At 42.1% G+C, this 13,270-nt stretch overlaps 1 protein-coding gene and 1 pseudogene across 1 annotated transcript in view; both read right to left on the bottom strand.

Annotated features, from left to right (window-relative positions):
- LOC147692232 (neurexin-2-like) overlaps window positions 1-13,270 on the bottom strand; it is a 1,848,214-nt gene that overhangs the window by 1,581,326 nt on the left and 253,618 nt on the right. The window lies entirely within an intron of this gene.
- Window positions 1-13,270, bottom strand: part of LOC147692233 (SLC35A4 upstream open reading frame protein pseudogene) — a 61,248-nt pseudogene that overhangs the window by 21,454 nt on the left and 26,524 nt on the right.

Genomic DNA, 13,270 nt, shown 5'->3' with positions numbered 1-13,270 from the left:
CCACCACTGGGAATTCAAATCACCCTTTCATTCTTCATCGTATATCCCCTTCCTGGATTTCTTTATATTAATCAGATTTCGCTCTCCTACACACACATACGGGCCTTTTGGCGCAGTCAAGTGGCAGATAGGAGGACTCAAGATTACCAGAGTCGGTTGCTGCCTTTTCTATGCCCTGGTGCTCTTTCCCCTTACTGATCCAGGACCTGATACTGTTGTTTGCAATAATTTGCCAAGACTTGCCTACTTTCCTCAAATCCCCAGCGGTAACTGAGGTCACACAGGCAAGGCTTACTGTAGGAGAGGGCGACTACATATGGCATACCTCTATATATTTAGAGCAAGGTGAATGTTATGGCAGAATAATTTAAAAAAAATATATTCTTTAATTCCTCTTTACCAGAATACTGTTGGGAATAAAAATAACAAAGTAGAAACCAGAAGAGCCCAGCTCTAACAGTTGAGCAATTAATGTCTGAAAAGTACCAGTCCTTTCTCCAAAAAATGACAGCACAGTCTTATATTCAAAGAAGTTCTCAATCCTGACAAAAGGGTAACATCCAGACAGTCGGTTCTACTTTCAGAGGACCACAAGCACAGAACCTATAGGTCAATTAGAGGTCTTGAAAATACTGACCTACTGGAGCAAGATTATGAAGGTATATTTGACTTCCTGCAGAAGGACATGGGCCTAGTTTCCAATTAGAGAAGGTGCTATCTTTCATATTCTTGGCAGGAGCTCAACAGAGTCAAATCCAGCATAGAAAGGTTTCCTATGCACTTAACATCCGATGTATCATGTTTAGGGCTCCCAGATTTATAGTATTTATTTTTGTAACATTTCCGTCTCTATTTACCCATATTTATTTTTTGGCAATCGCATTGGTGTTTATCCATATTTATTTGGTGTTTTTAAAAAAATGAATGGCACTGTAAAATGGTACATAACCATGTTTATTTAACTTTTGGACGTGCACTCATAAATGGGTGCCTGTCATGTTTAAGCAAATTAAGTAGCCATGTATAACAAATGACTACACTCACACATACATATTAGTGATGTACTACAAATATGTTAGCACATGCCTGTATTTAAGGAAATCTCATCCTGTTTTTTACCTCTCCATGCTGTCTATGTGCTCAGCTGTTTCCTAGAATTAATGAAAATTAACATGGAGAGTCTCTCAAAATAAGTACAATTTTCAGTATTTTTCTGCTTTTAAAAATAAGTATAGGCAGAAAACACATTGTTGCCGGTCTGTACTTATCTGTAAAAATCTGTAAAAACGGAAAGCCGGAAGCCTTAATCATGTTTTACCCAGTGGCGGCTGGCATCTACGGAGGGGGGATGTGCAAAATAAAATTAAAATAAATAAAACTTACTGAACGCCATGTCCCCGGTCCGCTTCTTTCCACAGAAAGTGGATGCAGGAACTCCCTTGATCAATCCTGGTACTGCTCTCATGCTGCATGACATCAGTGCCCTGACTGGAGGGGGCGGCTTCACTCTGTGCTTCACTGCACTTTGAAGCCTTGCACTTGTTCTAATCCAGCTTAAAACAGCTGGGTAAGAGATGTTTAAAGTGTGCCTGTGTGGATGGCAGCCCACCTCCCCCCCTGCTACAGTCACTCAGCAGCGGACCCGCCCTGACGCTCTGTTCGGGACGGGGATGAAAAATAAAATGGTGATACATTTGGTTTTTCCTTAAACTGGCAGATCTCCATTTGCAGTTAACCCTAAAGCCCTGCAAATTAAAAAAGACTGGGGCTAGAAGAAAAGATGTAAGGTTTGGGGCAAAGGGAAAAAAAAGATTCTTCTGAGCCTGGAATAACGCATGATAAATGACTCACAACAAAGAAACACCAGCAGGAGGATTTTCATTGTAAATAGTGCACAGTTTAGCATGAACATACGGAGTTCCAAGGATCCCAAGCATGGTGCGAATCGCTCTTGTATTCATGCACACACACTCCTACTCACACAAACAAGCGCATGTTAAGGAAAAAGGTTAAGTACTGAGGTCACCCGCTCTATTTCGATGGTAGGAGAGTTAAATTTCAGAACACCTCTCAGTTCATACTGCCACCAAAGGCCAACCACTAATCACCAAGGAAAGTATTCCCTAGCATGGAAAATCGAGAAGCACTTTGGATGCTTCATAACCTGGCCGAGTTCACAACAAGCTGTTTGTTATAACATACGAACAAACCAAGACTTCATTAACTATTTTGTGAAACGTATACCAATTACCTTCAGGACGACGTTTCAAGGACTGGCTTGATAGTGCAGGTGTCTGCCAGACCTACCGATACCAATTCTTTAAATTACATAAAGAGTGGATTTTGGCTCAGACCACAGATGTATTTCTTCCTCACATCATGCTGTTGGTTGCTTAAGGGCTTTAAGTGGGGTATAAAAAACTGGAGGGTCTCTAAATGCGGCATGACCATGGAGGCATGACCAGGAGCTCTTTACAAGGGGCCTGGCCTGTGATATTAAACTTAAGCCTAAATCAAGTGAGTCTAAAATCCAGTGTCTCAGAAAATTCTAAAAAAGAGCATCCTGCCTGAGCTGCTGGAAGGTGCAAGGACAACACAGCACAGTCCAGAAACTGGGCACAATAAAGATAAAAATGAAAAAACATGCCGCCGCGGATCATAGGGGAAAAGTGCAATGTCCCATTTGAAAACGATTCCGACTTTAGGGGTGGGCGTAATTTGCGTAGTCGTGTTTCACAAAGTTCCGCAAAATCGTAAAAAATCTCAGCGAGCACGCGGAATTGCTTGTTTCGCCCATTCGCGATGCGTTTTTCTTGTTTGGGGACGCTGTTTGCGTGCTCGGGGGTTAATATCTCACGGACTTGCCCATGCAGTCACGTCCATCCTGTTTCCCTTGTCCTGCCCGCTCGCAATGCGTGTTTCCTGTTCGCGAACGCGGATGTCGAATGGCGTGTCTGAATGAAGTGTTCGCGATCACAAACTTTTTGCAGGATCGCGCGGCCGGATGCAAACAGATAGGAAAACTTGTCCGCAAATGCAGGGATCCTGGTCAGCCGCTCCCGGACGTGTAAACACGCATTTTAAAAGCGTGAAATAGGACAAAACTCTGCTACGCCGCGGATCGTGAAATTTTGGGCAATTCCACATTCTCTGCGGAACGCAGAATTGCCAAAATTCCGCAAATTCCGCGAGCAGAGCAGACTTTACCGCCCAGGCCTACTCTTTATTTGAGTTTGGTCTTTGATTTTGAGACTTGACCACAGTCCTGCTCAAAAGTGTGGTAGGAGAAACCATAAAAACTGAAAAAGAAAGACATCTATTTTTATTGTCGCTATTCTACACGTCTCTATATCAGAATCGGTTGGTCTGACAGTTCTGTTTTTCCAAAAACACAGTATTTCACATTTCACCCGATGCAGATCTCACAATGGGCGTCTGTCCCCCGTTTTTTGCCATTTTTCGGCTGGGTAAATTGAGGGGAAACTAGAGAGCCCGAAAGGGACCGATTTCAGAGGCCCTTTTAATAACGCCAGCGCTCAGACCCGACAGGACCCCAACCCACTTAAAACCTTGGGTGGTTTGGTGTGCCATTACACCATCTAGCAAAAGTTTGCATTGGAATGCATGAGGAACTATTTTATTTCAGAATGGTAAACTCAGTCATCCCTCTACTTCTAACTCAATGCGTTATCGCCTGTAAGCAATCATTGTCAGGTACTGTTTTTTCGGAGCACTGACATAGCCATTCGGCTTGGTTTTAGTGTGCCAAAAAGCAACTGTGAATGTGTGTGTTCATCTGTGCTTACACATACAAGTCAGAGCTACTGAAGCTGTCTCCCCTAGAAATGGAACAGGGGTAGCTTTCCATAGCTTTATCTTGATTCCTTATATCAAGCACACAAATGTGGTCTGGAACTTGGAAGGAGCCCTCTAAGTAAAATTCCTAGTCTTCTGCCAGTCGCAGAAATGCAGAGGTGAATCAATAAACAGCCCTTCACACGGAAGAGTACCCACTATATGTTGTGGTTTCCAAAATGAACTGAGCCCTTCTCCAGCCAGCCTAAGCTTGAAGCCATCATGACATCGCTGGATGTGACAGGTTTACGGTCTTAAAAAGACACATCTGAGCAGACAGCACTATGTTGGGATGAGGCCACCGCCATGTCTGGAGGCTTTGCATTAAGGATATCCTTAACCTTTTCTGGGGAGGGCTACAAGCATGTAGGCCTTTACCTTTGATTGGCCAGTACTCCAGAGAAGGTTAAATAACAAAATGAGTTAATCAAACGCCTGCAGATTTTTTGTGTAACCTCCAGGTAAGAGTCTCGAACATCATGAAGGGCTAACCAGTCTCTCATTCTTCTGAAGTTAACTGAATGAATAGGACACAGCACCTGTATGAATAGCTTTATGGAGTGAATAACTCATGGCTGTAGGGGCAACGCAGTAACAAGCCTGTTTTGATTATCATGAACTGAGTAGCAGCCTGGGTATAAAAAAGGCTATGCAATTCCAATAGGAATAATTGCGCACACACGCCACTATCAGAGACGCATCTGGCAACCCCGATTTCTCTAAGTGCCGGAATTCGTTCTGGGGTCCTTTCATACCGTTTAGCGAAGCAGTGAAAATCGCATTCTGTTCCACAAGTGCCTTTCAACACTTACATGATAATCTACATTAAACAGACGAGAGAGAGAGAGAGAGAGAGAGAGAGAGAGAGAGAGAGGGGGGTGTAGGTGTATATATATATATATATATATATATATATATATATATATATATATATATACATATACGTAAATTCACCACTCGAACTGCAACAGCCGCTCCAGCTCAGAACTTCAATGACGAAAGAGCAGACCCATTAGTATGTGCTTAATCAAGGTGTTTTATTTTCTCCAGCAAGCCTGCCGCCGCCATTACGCGTTTCGCCTTTCACAAAGCTTGATCACATGGCGAGTTGCTAAGAGCCAATGCCGATATTTAAAGTGCAAATGCGCCGGCAATTTTCAAATTGGTACAAACGACATGGAAAAGTACTACATTCACATGTTATACATTGAAATGTAAGTTTGCATTACAATATTCAGTACACAAACGACCAACCTATAAAATATATAAATAAGTATTTAAATATTTTAAAAATTCTAATATGCATTTCTGTATGAATACAGGTAAGACAATAAGTAAGGGTAATAAAATCAATCACCTACTTAATTCATGTAATTTTTGGTCTCACAAATAACCTCACATCCACGAATGTGCAGTGAATAATGGAAAAAATTGAGCCCCAGTGGGCTAAGACCAATAGAAAATTGCTCTGATTTTTTGTTTTTTTGTTACCGGCAAGTAAAGAAGTGCAAGAAATTAATCCTAAAAAAGTGCAGGTGCAAGTGCTAACTTAAAATTAAAAATACTGTTTTTCAAATATGGAGCTGGTGGTAGTACCCCCAGATACACCTCCGGGGTTGCCTTCTTTAATACAAAGCTCTTATAATCAAATATGTGAGGTAAAAGTCGGCACCTAAATGCTAGGGAAAAAATTCATCAAATGCAAACAATTACACTACTGCTAGTGCAAAACAAGCTACAGAAGATTATTTCAATATCCTGAGTCCAGACACAACCTTGGACAGTATGAGCTGTTATAAATGTCGGTTCAAGACATTCCTGACTAAGGTTTACCCAAGTTTTTAGATTACATTGTGTTTCTATGGTACCCACAGGAACGCCCTAATGAGATATAATGTAGAAGGACTCTGAAATGTAGTGAATCAACAAGCGACTCACAAACAAGTATACAGATCCTCCGTCGCATTCAGCCCATGAGGTTGTTTAGTATCTAACTCCAGGATGTACCTGGTTTCGAGAAGACGAAGCCTCGCATCTCGATCCCCACCTCTCTTCATTGGCCAGATTGAATCAATTGCAAAGTATGACAGATGCACAGGATTAGAACTATGCTCACTTTCACTCACTATATATATATATACAAAGCTCAAGATATTAAAGATGGATTCTCCTCTTCTTTAGACCTAGTGTTGATCACCATTCTCTAACCATTATGGACAATTTCCTGTCCTTGACTTTTCTGTGGTGCACTAATGCATTCTAGGTGTTGTATTCTTGTTTTACTTCACTTGAAGTAATTAGACTAACATACCTGAATTGACAAGAGAAGGTTCCGGAATGACCTAGAGTGACGTGGCCTCCCTATTTAGCCCTTACAGTTGCAAAACATTGGCAACTCGTAGCATCAGCATTTTTGACAGGCACTGGCAAGGCCAGTAGGTCTGTCTTTAATGTACCAATAAATGTAAATAAAGGCATTCACAAATGCTCAACAAATCAACAAAATAGCAGTGTGGACTCAGAGGCCGCACTGAAAGACTATTTTAAAAGGTCAATTGTTACACACAGACACTCAACTTTTATGTGGTCCCACTGCCCATGGGTCATGTCAATACATATTCCAACCTCAAAGGAAAAAGGAGCCTAAAGAAGTCCATCTGTAATTATTCTTTCCAAAATTTCCAAAATTGTAATATTTCTTCAATAGTTCATTATAATTCCCACTTCAAGGTAGTCATTCCTGTGTTTGTGTTTGAATCCAATTTTTATTCAATCCATCCAATTTTTATTCAATCGATACTTTTTAAGTCAGAAGCAGTCCAACGCTTTTCGTCCCGTTGGGACTTCATCATGGCTACAAATTTAAAACATACATATCATTCATGTGATATTGACTCTACAATTTCCACATCAATCCATGAATATTATTACACCTGGTAATAAAACCAACTTCCCCAAAGTACCTCCACAAGACTCCCTACCTATATACAATCTCTCCCAACTAATTAATTAGAAAATATATTGGTGATAATTTCCATTAATTAATCATATATCTTAGAATGAGCAACATCCAAGTCCATCAGCTTATACCCCCAAGTTATTACTCATGATGTCTGGAAGTGGCAGAGCTCTCTCTCAAGGTTGACTCCCTCAATGACTTAGTCCCTCTTAGTGTTAAATTGGTGATGTCATAAGTAAACTAATACTAATAACAGTGGAGAGAATGTGGCCTAACTGCTAGGGTGGTCGACCTCGGAGCTGGGGAACCGGGTTTGAGTCTGGGCAGGGAGGCTCAACATTCTGTGAATCTGGGCAAATCACTTAATCGCCCGTGCCTAACAAAAATTAACGTGTCCTTCTGTAACGTAACTGGTTGCTCATGTAAAGCATTTGGATACCTTCGGGTCTAGTTTGCGTTATATAAAACTCTAACAAAAAAAGAAAAATAACCTTATCAAAAAATATTAAATGAGCTCACGTCCTCATTACCTTCAATTCACGAATAAGTCCGCAAGTTCTCTCCTCTTTCCAAATATATAAATCTTGGAGGAGTGTAATTAATTTCCAAGTATAGCTTTCTATTCCCATAATTCCTTATAATGAAAACCAACATGTCAGTCCTAGTTTGTTGACGTTCAAGCTTTTACGTCTCCCTCCACAACTTAAGCCAAAGTCTTCACGGGTGCAGACTTCCTTTCCCAAAAAAGTTTTAATCAGCAATTGTATACCCTTGATATAACCTCTGGATACATTCCTCTTTTTTACCCATATCCACACAAAATCATATCATTCTCCTTTATCAGTCCCTTGCTTTTAATCTTATCCATGCAATTTAATGCCAGCTAAAAATCTTACTCCAAAAAGGATGTTAATGAATATCCTGAAAGAACCTCTACATCTATTCCTCTTACTCCTCCATGCCCACGAAAAATAATCTCCCTGTCCTTCCCCAATATCTTGCCATACATCCAATCCCTGCAGCTTTGTCATACTGACCTTTACTCCTCCAGCCTGCCGCTCAGATGGGCTCTGTATGAGCGGCAGATGGGAGGAGTACAGGTCAGTACGACAAAGCTGCAGGGATTGGCTGTATGGCAAGAAATTGGGGAATGACAGGGAGATTATTCCACAAATGTTGTTTGCATGCAATGTATGCACAAATGTTTATCACACTAAACCCTCTCCTACTGGCTTTGCCAATGCGGGTAAAAAGTAGCAAAAAATATTGCTATCTGTGTAGAATGCATAGGGGAGAAACAATGAATGTGACAAAGAGCATAGTTGAGTTTATTTTTCAGATTTAGCTTAATCCATTGAGCATTCTAATGGGAGCACATCTTGGAAGGTGGAATGACACATCGCCAGCTCATAGCATGAGGTGAGAGTAATGCTCCCCTGGGTGGAGCTAAGCCAAAGCACACTCTACGCATATTTTAAAGAGTTGCTAAAATATGTCATCTGGACAACTGCACTGCCTTACCTAGGTGAACCTTATTATGAAAAATAAAGTCTAGTCATTAACTAATATTTTGTATATTTGTCATTCACTGATATACTACTTTGGTGGTCACTTACATTATGTGGGAAGTTGGAAAAAATCTGGTGAAATATGCGAAAAGTGGGTTTCATAACATTTAATGGTATTTTTGCATTAGCGGTATTCCACTACTATTAGTACCAGAGCACAAGGAAAAAGAGGTGCTAATTTTACACTAACACTTGTGGAAAAAATAGACAGAAGCAATGCTCGAACGTCGATCTCTAAATTTGTGGAAATGTCATGATAACTGGCCGCGGAAACACCATTACTGAATTGTGGTATAACAGGAAAACATCCAACATCCTGCAAATTGCTCTGTTAGACCTGGCATCTTTTTTCGTGGTTTCCCCTGACTTTTTGCTTTTTGACCTCCTGTGGTGGCTGTGTGCTGAACCTCTTTTTCGCTCGTTTTAGGAATCTGTGCACTTTTTCACTGTTGAACGTGTTGAGCATGTGCTTTGTGTCTAAAATGTAATGTCATTTGGGTTGTTCATGATTGACATATTAAATGTACGGATAAGTCCCTATTACAGCACACTATCAGCCAGATTAATCAAACCAAAATCCGCTCGCAAAGGGCTAGAGTCTGAGAATCTGGCCCTTTGCGAGCGCTATTTTTGCATTTGGGATGCATCATCCCAAATGCAAAAATCGCAATTTTAGAAATCGCTACATTGCGATTATTTGTATTTAAGGAATCTCAATTTGAGATTCCTTAAATGCAATGCATTAACCATTTCAAAATTGCGAATTCGCAATCTGGGGCCGCTATTTACCGCGAAGTCTAACTACGTGGTAAATAGCAAAAACTTAGAAAAATGCACTTTAGTGCATTTTACTAAGTTGTATGTTACACACACACGTCCTTGGGATGTGTGTGTGCGCAACACCAGTGTACATTACCATTTCAGGGGTGCAACAGGGTGTCCTTTGGACACCCTGGCACCCTTGAAATTGCTTCCTCATTTGCGATTCGCTAATTGCGAATCGCAAATGAGGAATTACTCCCCATTCATTCCTATGGGCCTTTAGGCCCATAGGAATCAATGGGAAAGCCATTCCTTATTTTCGATTAGCAATTAGCGAATCGCAAATAACAAAGCAGTAGAAATCGCAAAAAATATTGCGATTCCTACATGCATCCCGTTTTGCGAGTCTTTAATAGCGATTCCTTAAAATTCGCTATTAAGGACTCGCAAAACATGACTTTGATGAATCTGGGGGTATATGTGCCCAGGGCCTGTAAATCAAATGCTACTAGTGGGTCTGCAGCACTGATTGTATCACACATATGAGCAGCCTTTTAAAACATGTCTCAGGCCAGCCACAGCAGAGCCGGTGTGTGAAGTTGTAAACTGCCATTTTGCCCTAGCAATTTCACCTACTTGCAGTCAAAAACCTTCCCCTTTTTTGCATATGTGTCACCCCTAAGGTAGGACTGAGGTAGCCCTATGGGTAGGGTTCTGTGTATATAAAAGGTAGGAAGACCAAGGTCCTCATCCTCGGTCCCTGCACCTCCGCCTGGGACAACACCTGGTGGCCCTCTGCCCTCGGGAGCCCACCCACCCCTACAGACCATACTCGGAACCTCAACATCATCCTTGACTCCTCCCTCTCCATGAATCGCCAGATCAACGCCGTTGCCTCCACTAGCTTCAACTGCCTTCGCATCCTCCGTAAGACTTTCAAGTGGATCCTCCCTGACTACAGAAGGACCGTCACCACGCTCTCATTACCAGCTGACTAGACTACAGCAACACCCTCTACACTAAAACTCTTCTGCACAGACTCCAGACCATTCAGAGTGCCGCAGCCAGGCTCGTCCTCGGGACATTGCGCCATGAGCACATGATCCAACACCTACGAGGCCTTCACTGGCTCCCTGTCGAGAAGAGGGTCACCTTCAAACTCCTCACCCACGCCTACAAATCCCTCCACAACATCGGACCCAAATACCTCAACGAGAGGGTATCCATCCACATACCCAAGAGGAACCTCCGCTCCGCCGACCTCGCCCTGGCAGAGGTCCCCGCATCCGCAGAAATAGAGCTTTCTCCTACATCACAGCCAAAACCTGGAATGAGCTTCCCAACCCTGCACATGTTTAGGAAGGACCTCAAGACCTGGCTCTTCTACTGATCCAGAGCCTCCCCACCTCCCCCCTCCCCCCAGCGCCTTGAGACCCTAACGAGTGAGTAGCGCGCTATACAAACCTCTGATTGATTGATTGATTGATAGATTGCAGGACATGTACTTTTGAGTTGTACATGTCCTGGTAGTGAAAAACTCCCATATTCGTTTTTTCATTACAGTAAGGCCTATCTCTCCCACAAGTTACTATTGGAGCTACCTTGTAACACTTCACAAGTGTAACTTCCAATTGGGAAAAGACAGGAAGAGTAACTTTGGTGTCACTGGACTCCCAATTTAAAAACACAACTTTTAGTTTAATTGGCTTTTAAATTGCAGGTCTGAAAATAGCATATTTAAAAAAGTTGGCATTGTCTTACTTTAGCTATTCTTTGCCTCTGCCTTTCTCTGGAATACACGTCTGGGTTGGGGGACAGCTGGGCTTTGTGCATTCCATCAGACAGTCACACACAAAGGGAGCTGAGGTGCACCCTGCATATCGTGAATGCCCATCACCAAGCTGGTGGGTCTTCCTGAGCTAGAGTGGGATGGAGGAGCTGACACATGCACCTGCATAGGGCTGTGCCTATCCCCACACAAAGAGTTGCATACCCCCTTGTAATGTGTCTGGGATAAGGGCAGGAAAGGGCAGGCTCTTGGGCACTACAAATGTCTTTCTTTGCAATCTCCCTACTTCAAAACACAAAATGGGTATATGTACTGGACCTCTGACACTATATATTCAGAGTACTTCTGGAACTGAGGAAATTATATCAGGAAGACAAGCTGTTGTGCTGCCAGAAGGGACTGTCACTTTGCTGCTTGCTTTACTGTGTTGGCCTGCTGCCTACTGCTTCATGCCTACGTCTCTAAAGGTTCTCCAAGGGCTTGTTGGGCTTGCCTCCTCTTTCTGAAGTTGTAATAGGAATAAGGAATTACCATGGAATCAGTAATTTGATACCCAATTATTCCTAGTATTTGACCCTTAGGCTCCCAGTGCTTTCTGCAGGTAGAGTCCTTAAGTGAGCATTAAGGGGTAGTGAGGAGTTTGTAGGGTTCAGAGAAGGGCAACATTATTTGCTAGTAAGAGCTTTTTAGGGTTCAATAAATGGTAGTGTTTAGGAGTAGTAAAGTATTTAGGGGCAGGGATGGGTACCATTAAAGGGAAGTCATGGGTTTTAGAGTTCTAGGAAGAGGAGCATTAAGGGCTGGGTAGCATTAAAGGATAGTAAGGAGTCTGTAGAGCTCAGAAAAGGGTAGCATAATGGGGTTTATAGAGTTCAGGGAAGGGTATTGTTAGGAGGTAGTAAGGGTGATAAGGTTCAGGGAAGGGTAGTTTTACGTGGTAGCAAAGGATTTTTAGCGTGAAGAGACAGGTAGTGTTAAAGGGAAGTAAAAGGTTTTAAGGTCCACAGAGGAGTAGTGTTGAGGGGTAGTAATGAGTTTTTAGGATTCAGGAAAGGGTAGCATTAAGGTGTGAAAAGAGTTTTTATGGTTAAGAAATGGTTAGCGTTAAGATGTAATATGGGTTTTTAGGAGTCGCTGAAGCATACTTTTAAGTGGTAGTTTTTTATGGTTCATTGATGGGAAGCACTAAGGGGTAGTAAGTCTTTTGGGTTCAGGGAAGAGTAGCTATAAGTGTTAGTAAGGGAGTTTAGGGATCGGGAAAAGTAAGCATTAAGGGATAGTAAGGTATTTTTAGAGTTCATGAAAAGATAGCCTCAAAGGGTGGCAAGGAGTTTATAGGGTTCAAGAAAGGGTAGCATTAAGAGTTGGCAAGGACTTTTAGGGTTCAGGGATGGGCACCATTAGGTGGGAGCGAGGGGTTTTAGTGTTCAAAGAAGGGTAGGGTAAAGGGGTTTGCAGGGTTAAGGAAAGGGTACAGTCAAGAAATAATATAGGAATTCTAGGGTTAAGTAAAGGATAGTGTTAAAATGTAGTGAGCTTTTAGGGTACAGGGAAGGGTAGTGTCAAGTGGTAAATCATTTTTGGATTCAGGCAGTGTGTAGCCTTACACGGTAGTAAGGTTTTCCAGTTCATGGAACAGTAGCATAAGGAGTAGTGTGGGGTTCTTAGGGTTGAGGGAAGATAGCTGCAAGAGGGTAGTAAGGGTTTTTTAGGGTTCAGAGATGGGTACCATTAAGCGGTAGTAAGGGGTTTTTACTAAGGGTAGTAAGAGATTTTAAGGGTTCAGTGATAGATAAAGGGAAGATAAGTGTTACTTTATGGTTTTTATGGTTTTTAAGGGTTCAGGGATGGGTAGCATTAATGGGTAGTAAGGATATTTGGGAATCATGGAACGGCAACGCTAAGGAGTAGTGGGGGTTTTAAGGTTTATGGAAGAGTAGCATTAACTTGCAGCTAGGGTTTTTAGGGTTCAAGGAAGGGTAGTGTTAAGGGGTAGTTAGGAGTTTTCAAAGTTTAAGGGATGGGCAGTAATAAGGGATAGTAAGGCATTTGTAGGGTTCAGGAAATGGAGCTTTAGGGAATTTGTAGGGTTCAGGAAAAGATAGTGGCAATAGGCAGCAAATGTTTTTTAGGGGATCAGAGAAGGGTAGTGTTAAGCAGCAGGAAGGGATTTGTACGGTTCAGGGGTGGATAGCACTAAGAGGTAGTAAAAGATTCTATATCACCAAAGTGTAGCGCTATTGGGTAACATGGTGTTTTTAAGGTTCAGGGAAGGGTAATTACAAAGGGTAGCAGGGCTTTTTTAGGGTTTAGAGATGGATAACATTAGGGGTAGTG

Source organism: Lissotriton vulgaris, chromosome 9 (assembly GCF_964263255.1).
Source record: "Lissotriton vulgaris chromosome 9, aLisVul1.2, whole genome shotgun sequence".
NCBI lineage: Eukaryota > Metazoa > Chordata > Amphibia > Caudata > Salamandridae > Lissotriton > Lissotriton vulgaris.
This window is presented reverse-complemented; position numbering and strand designations above follow the sequence as displayed.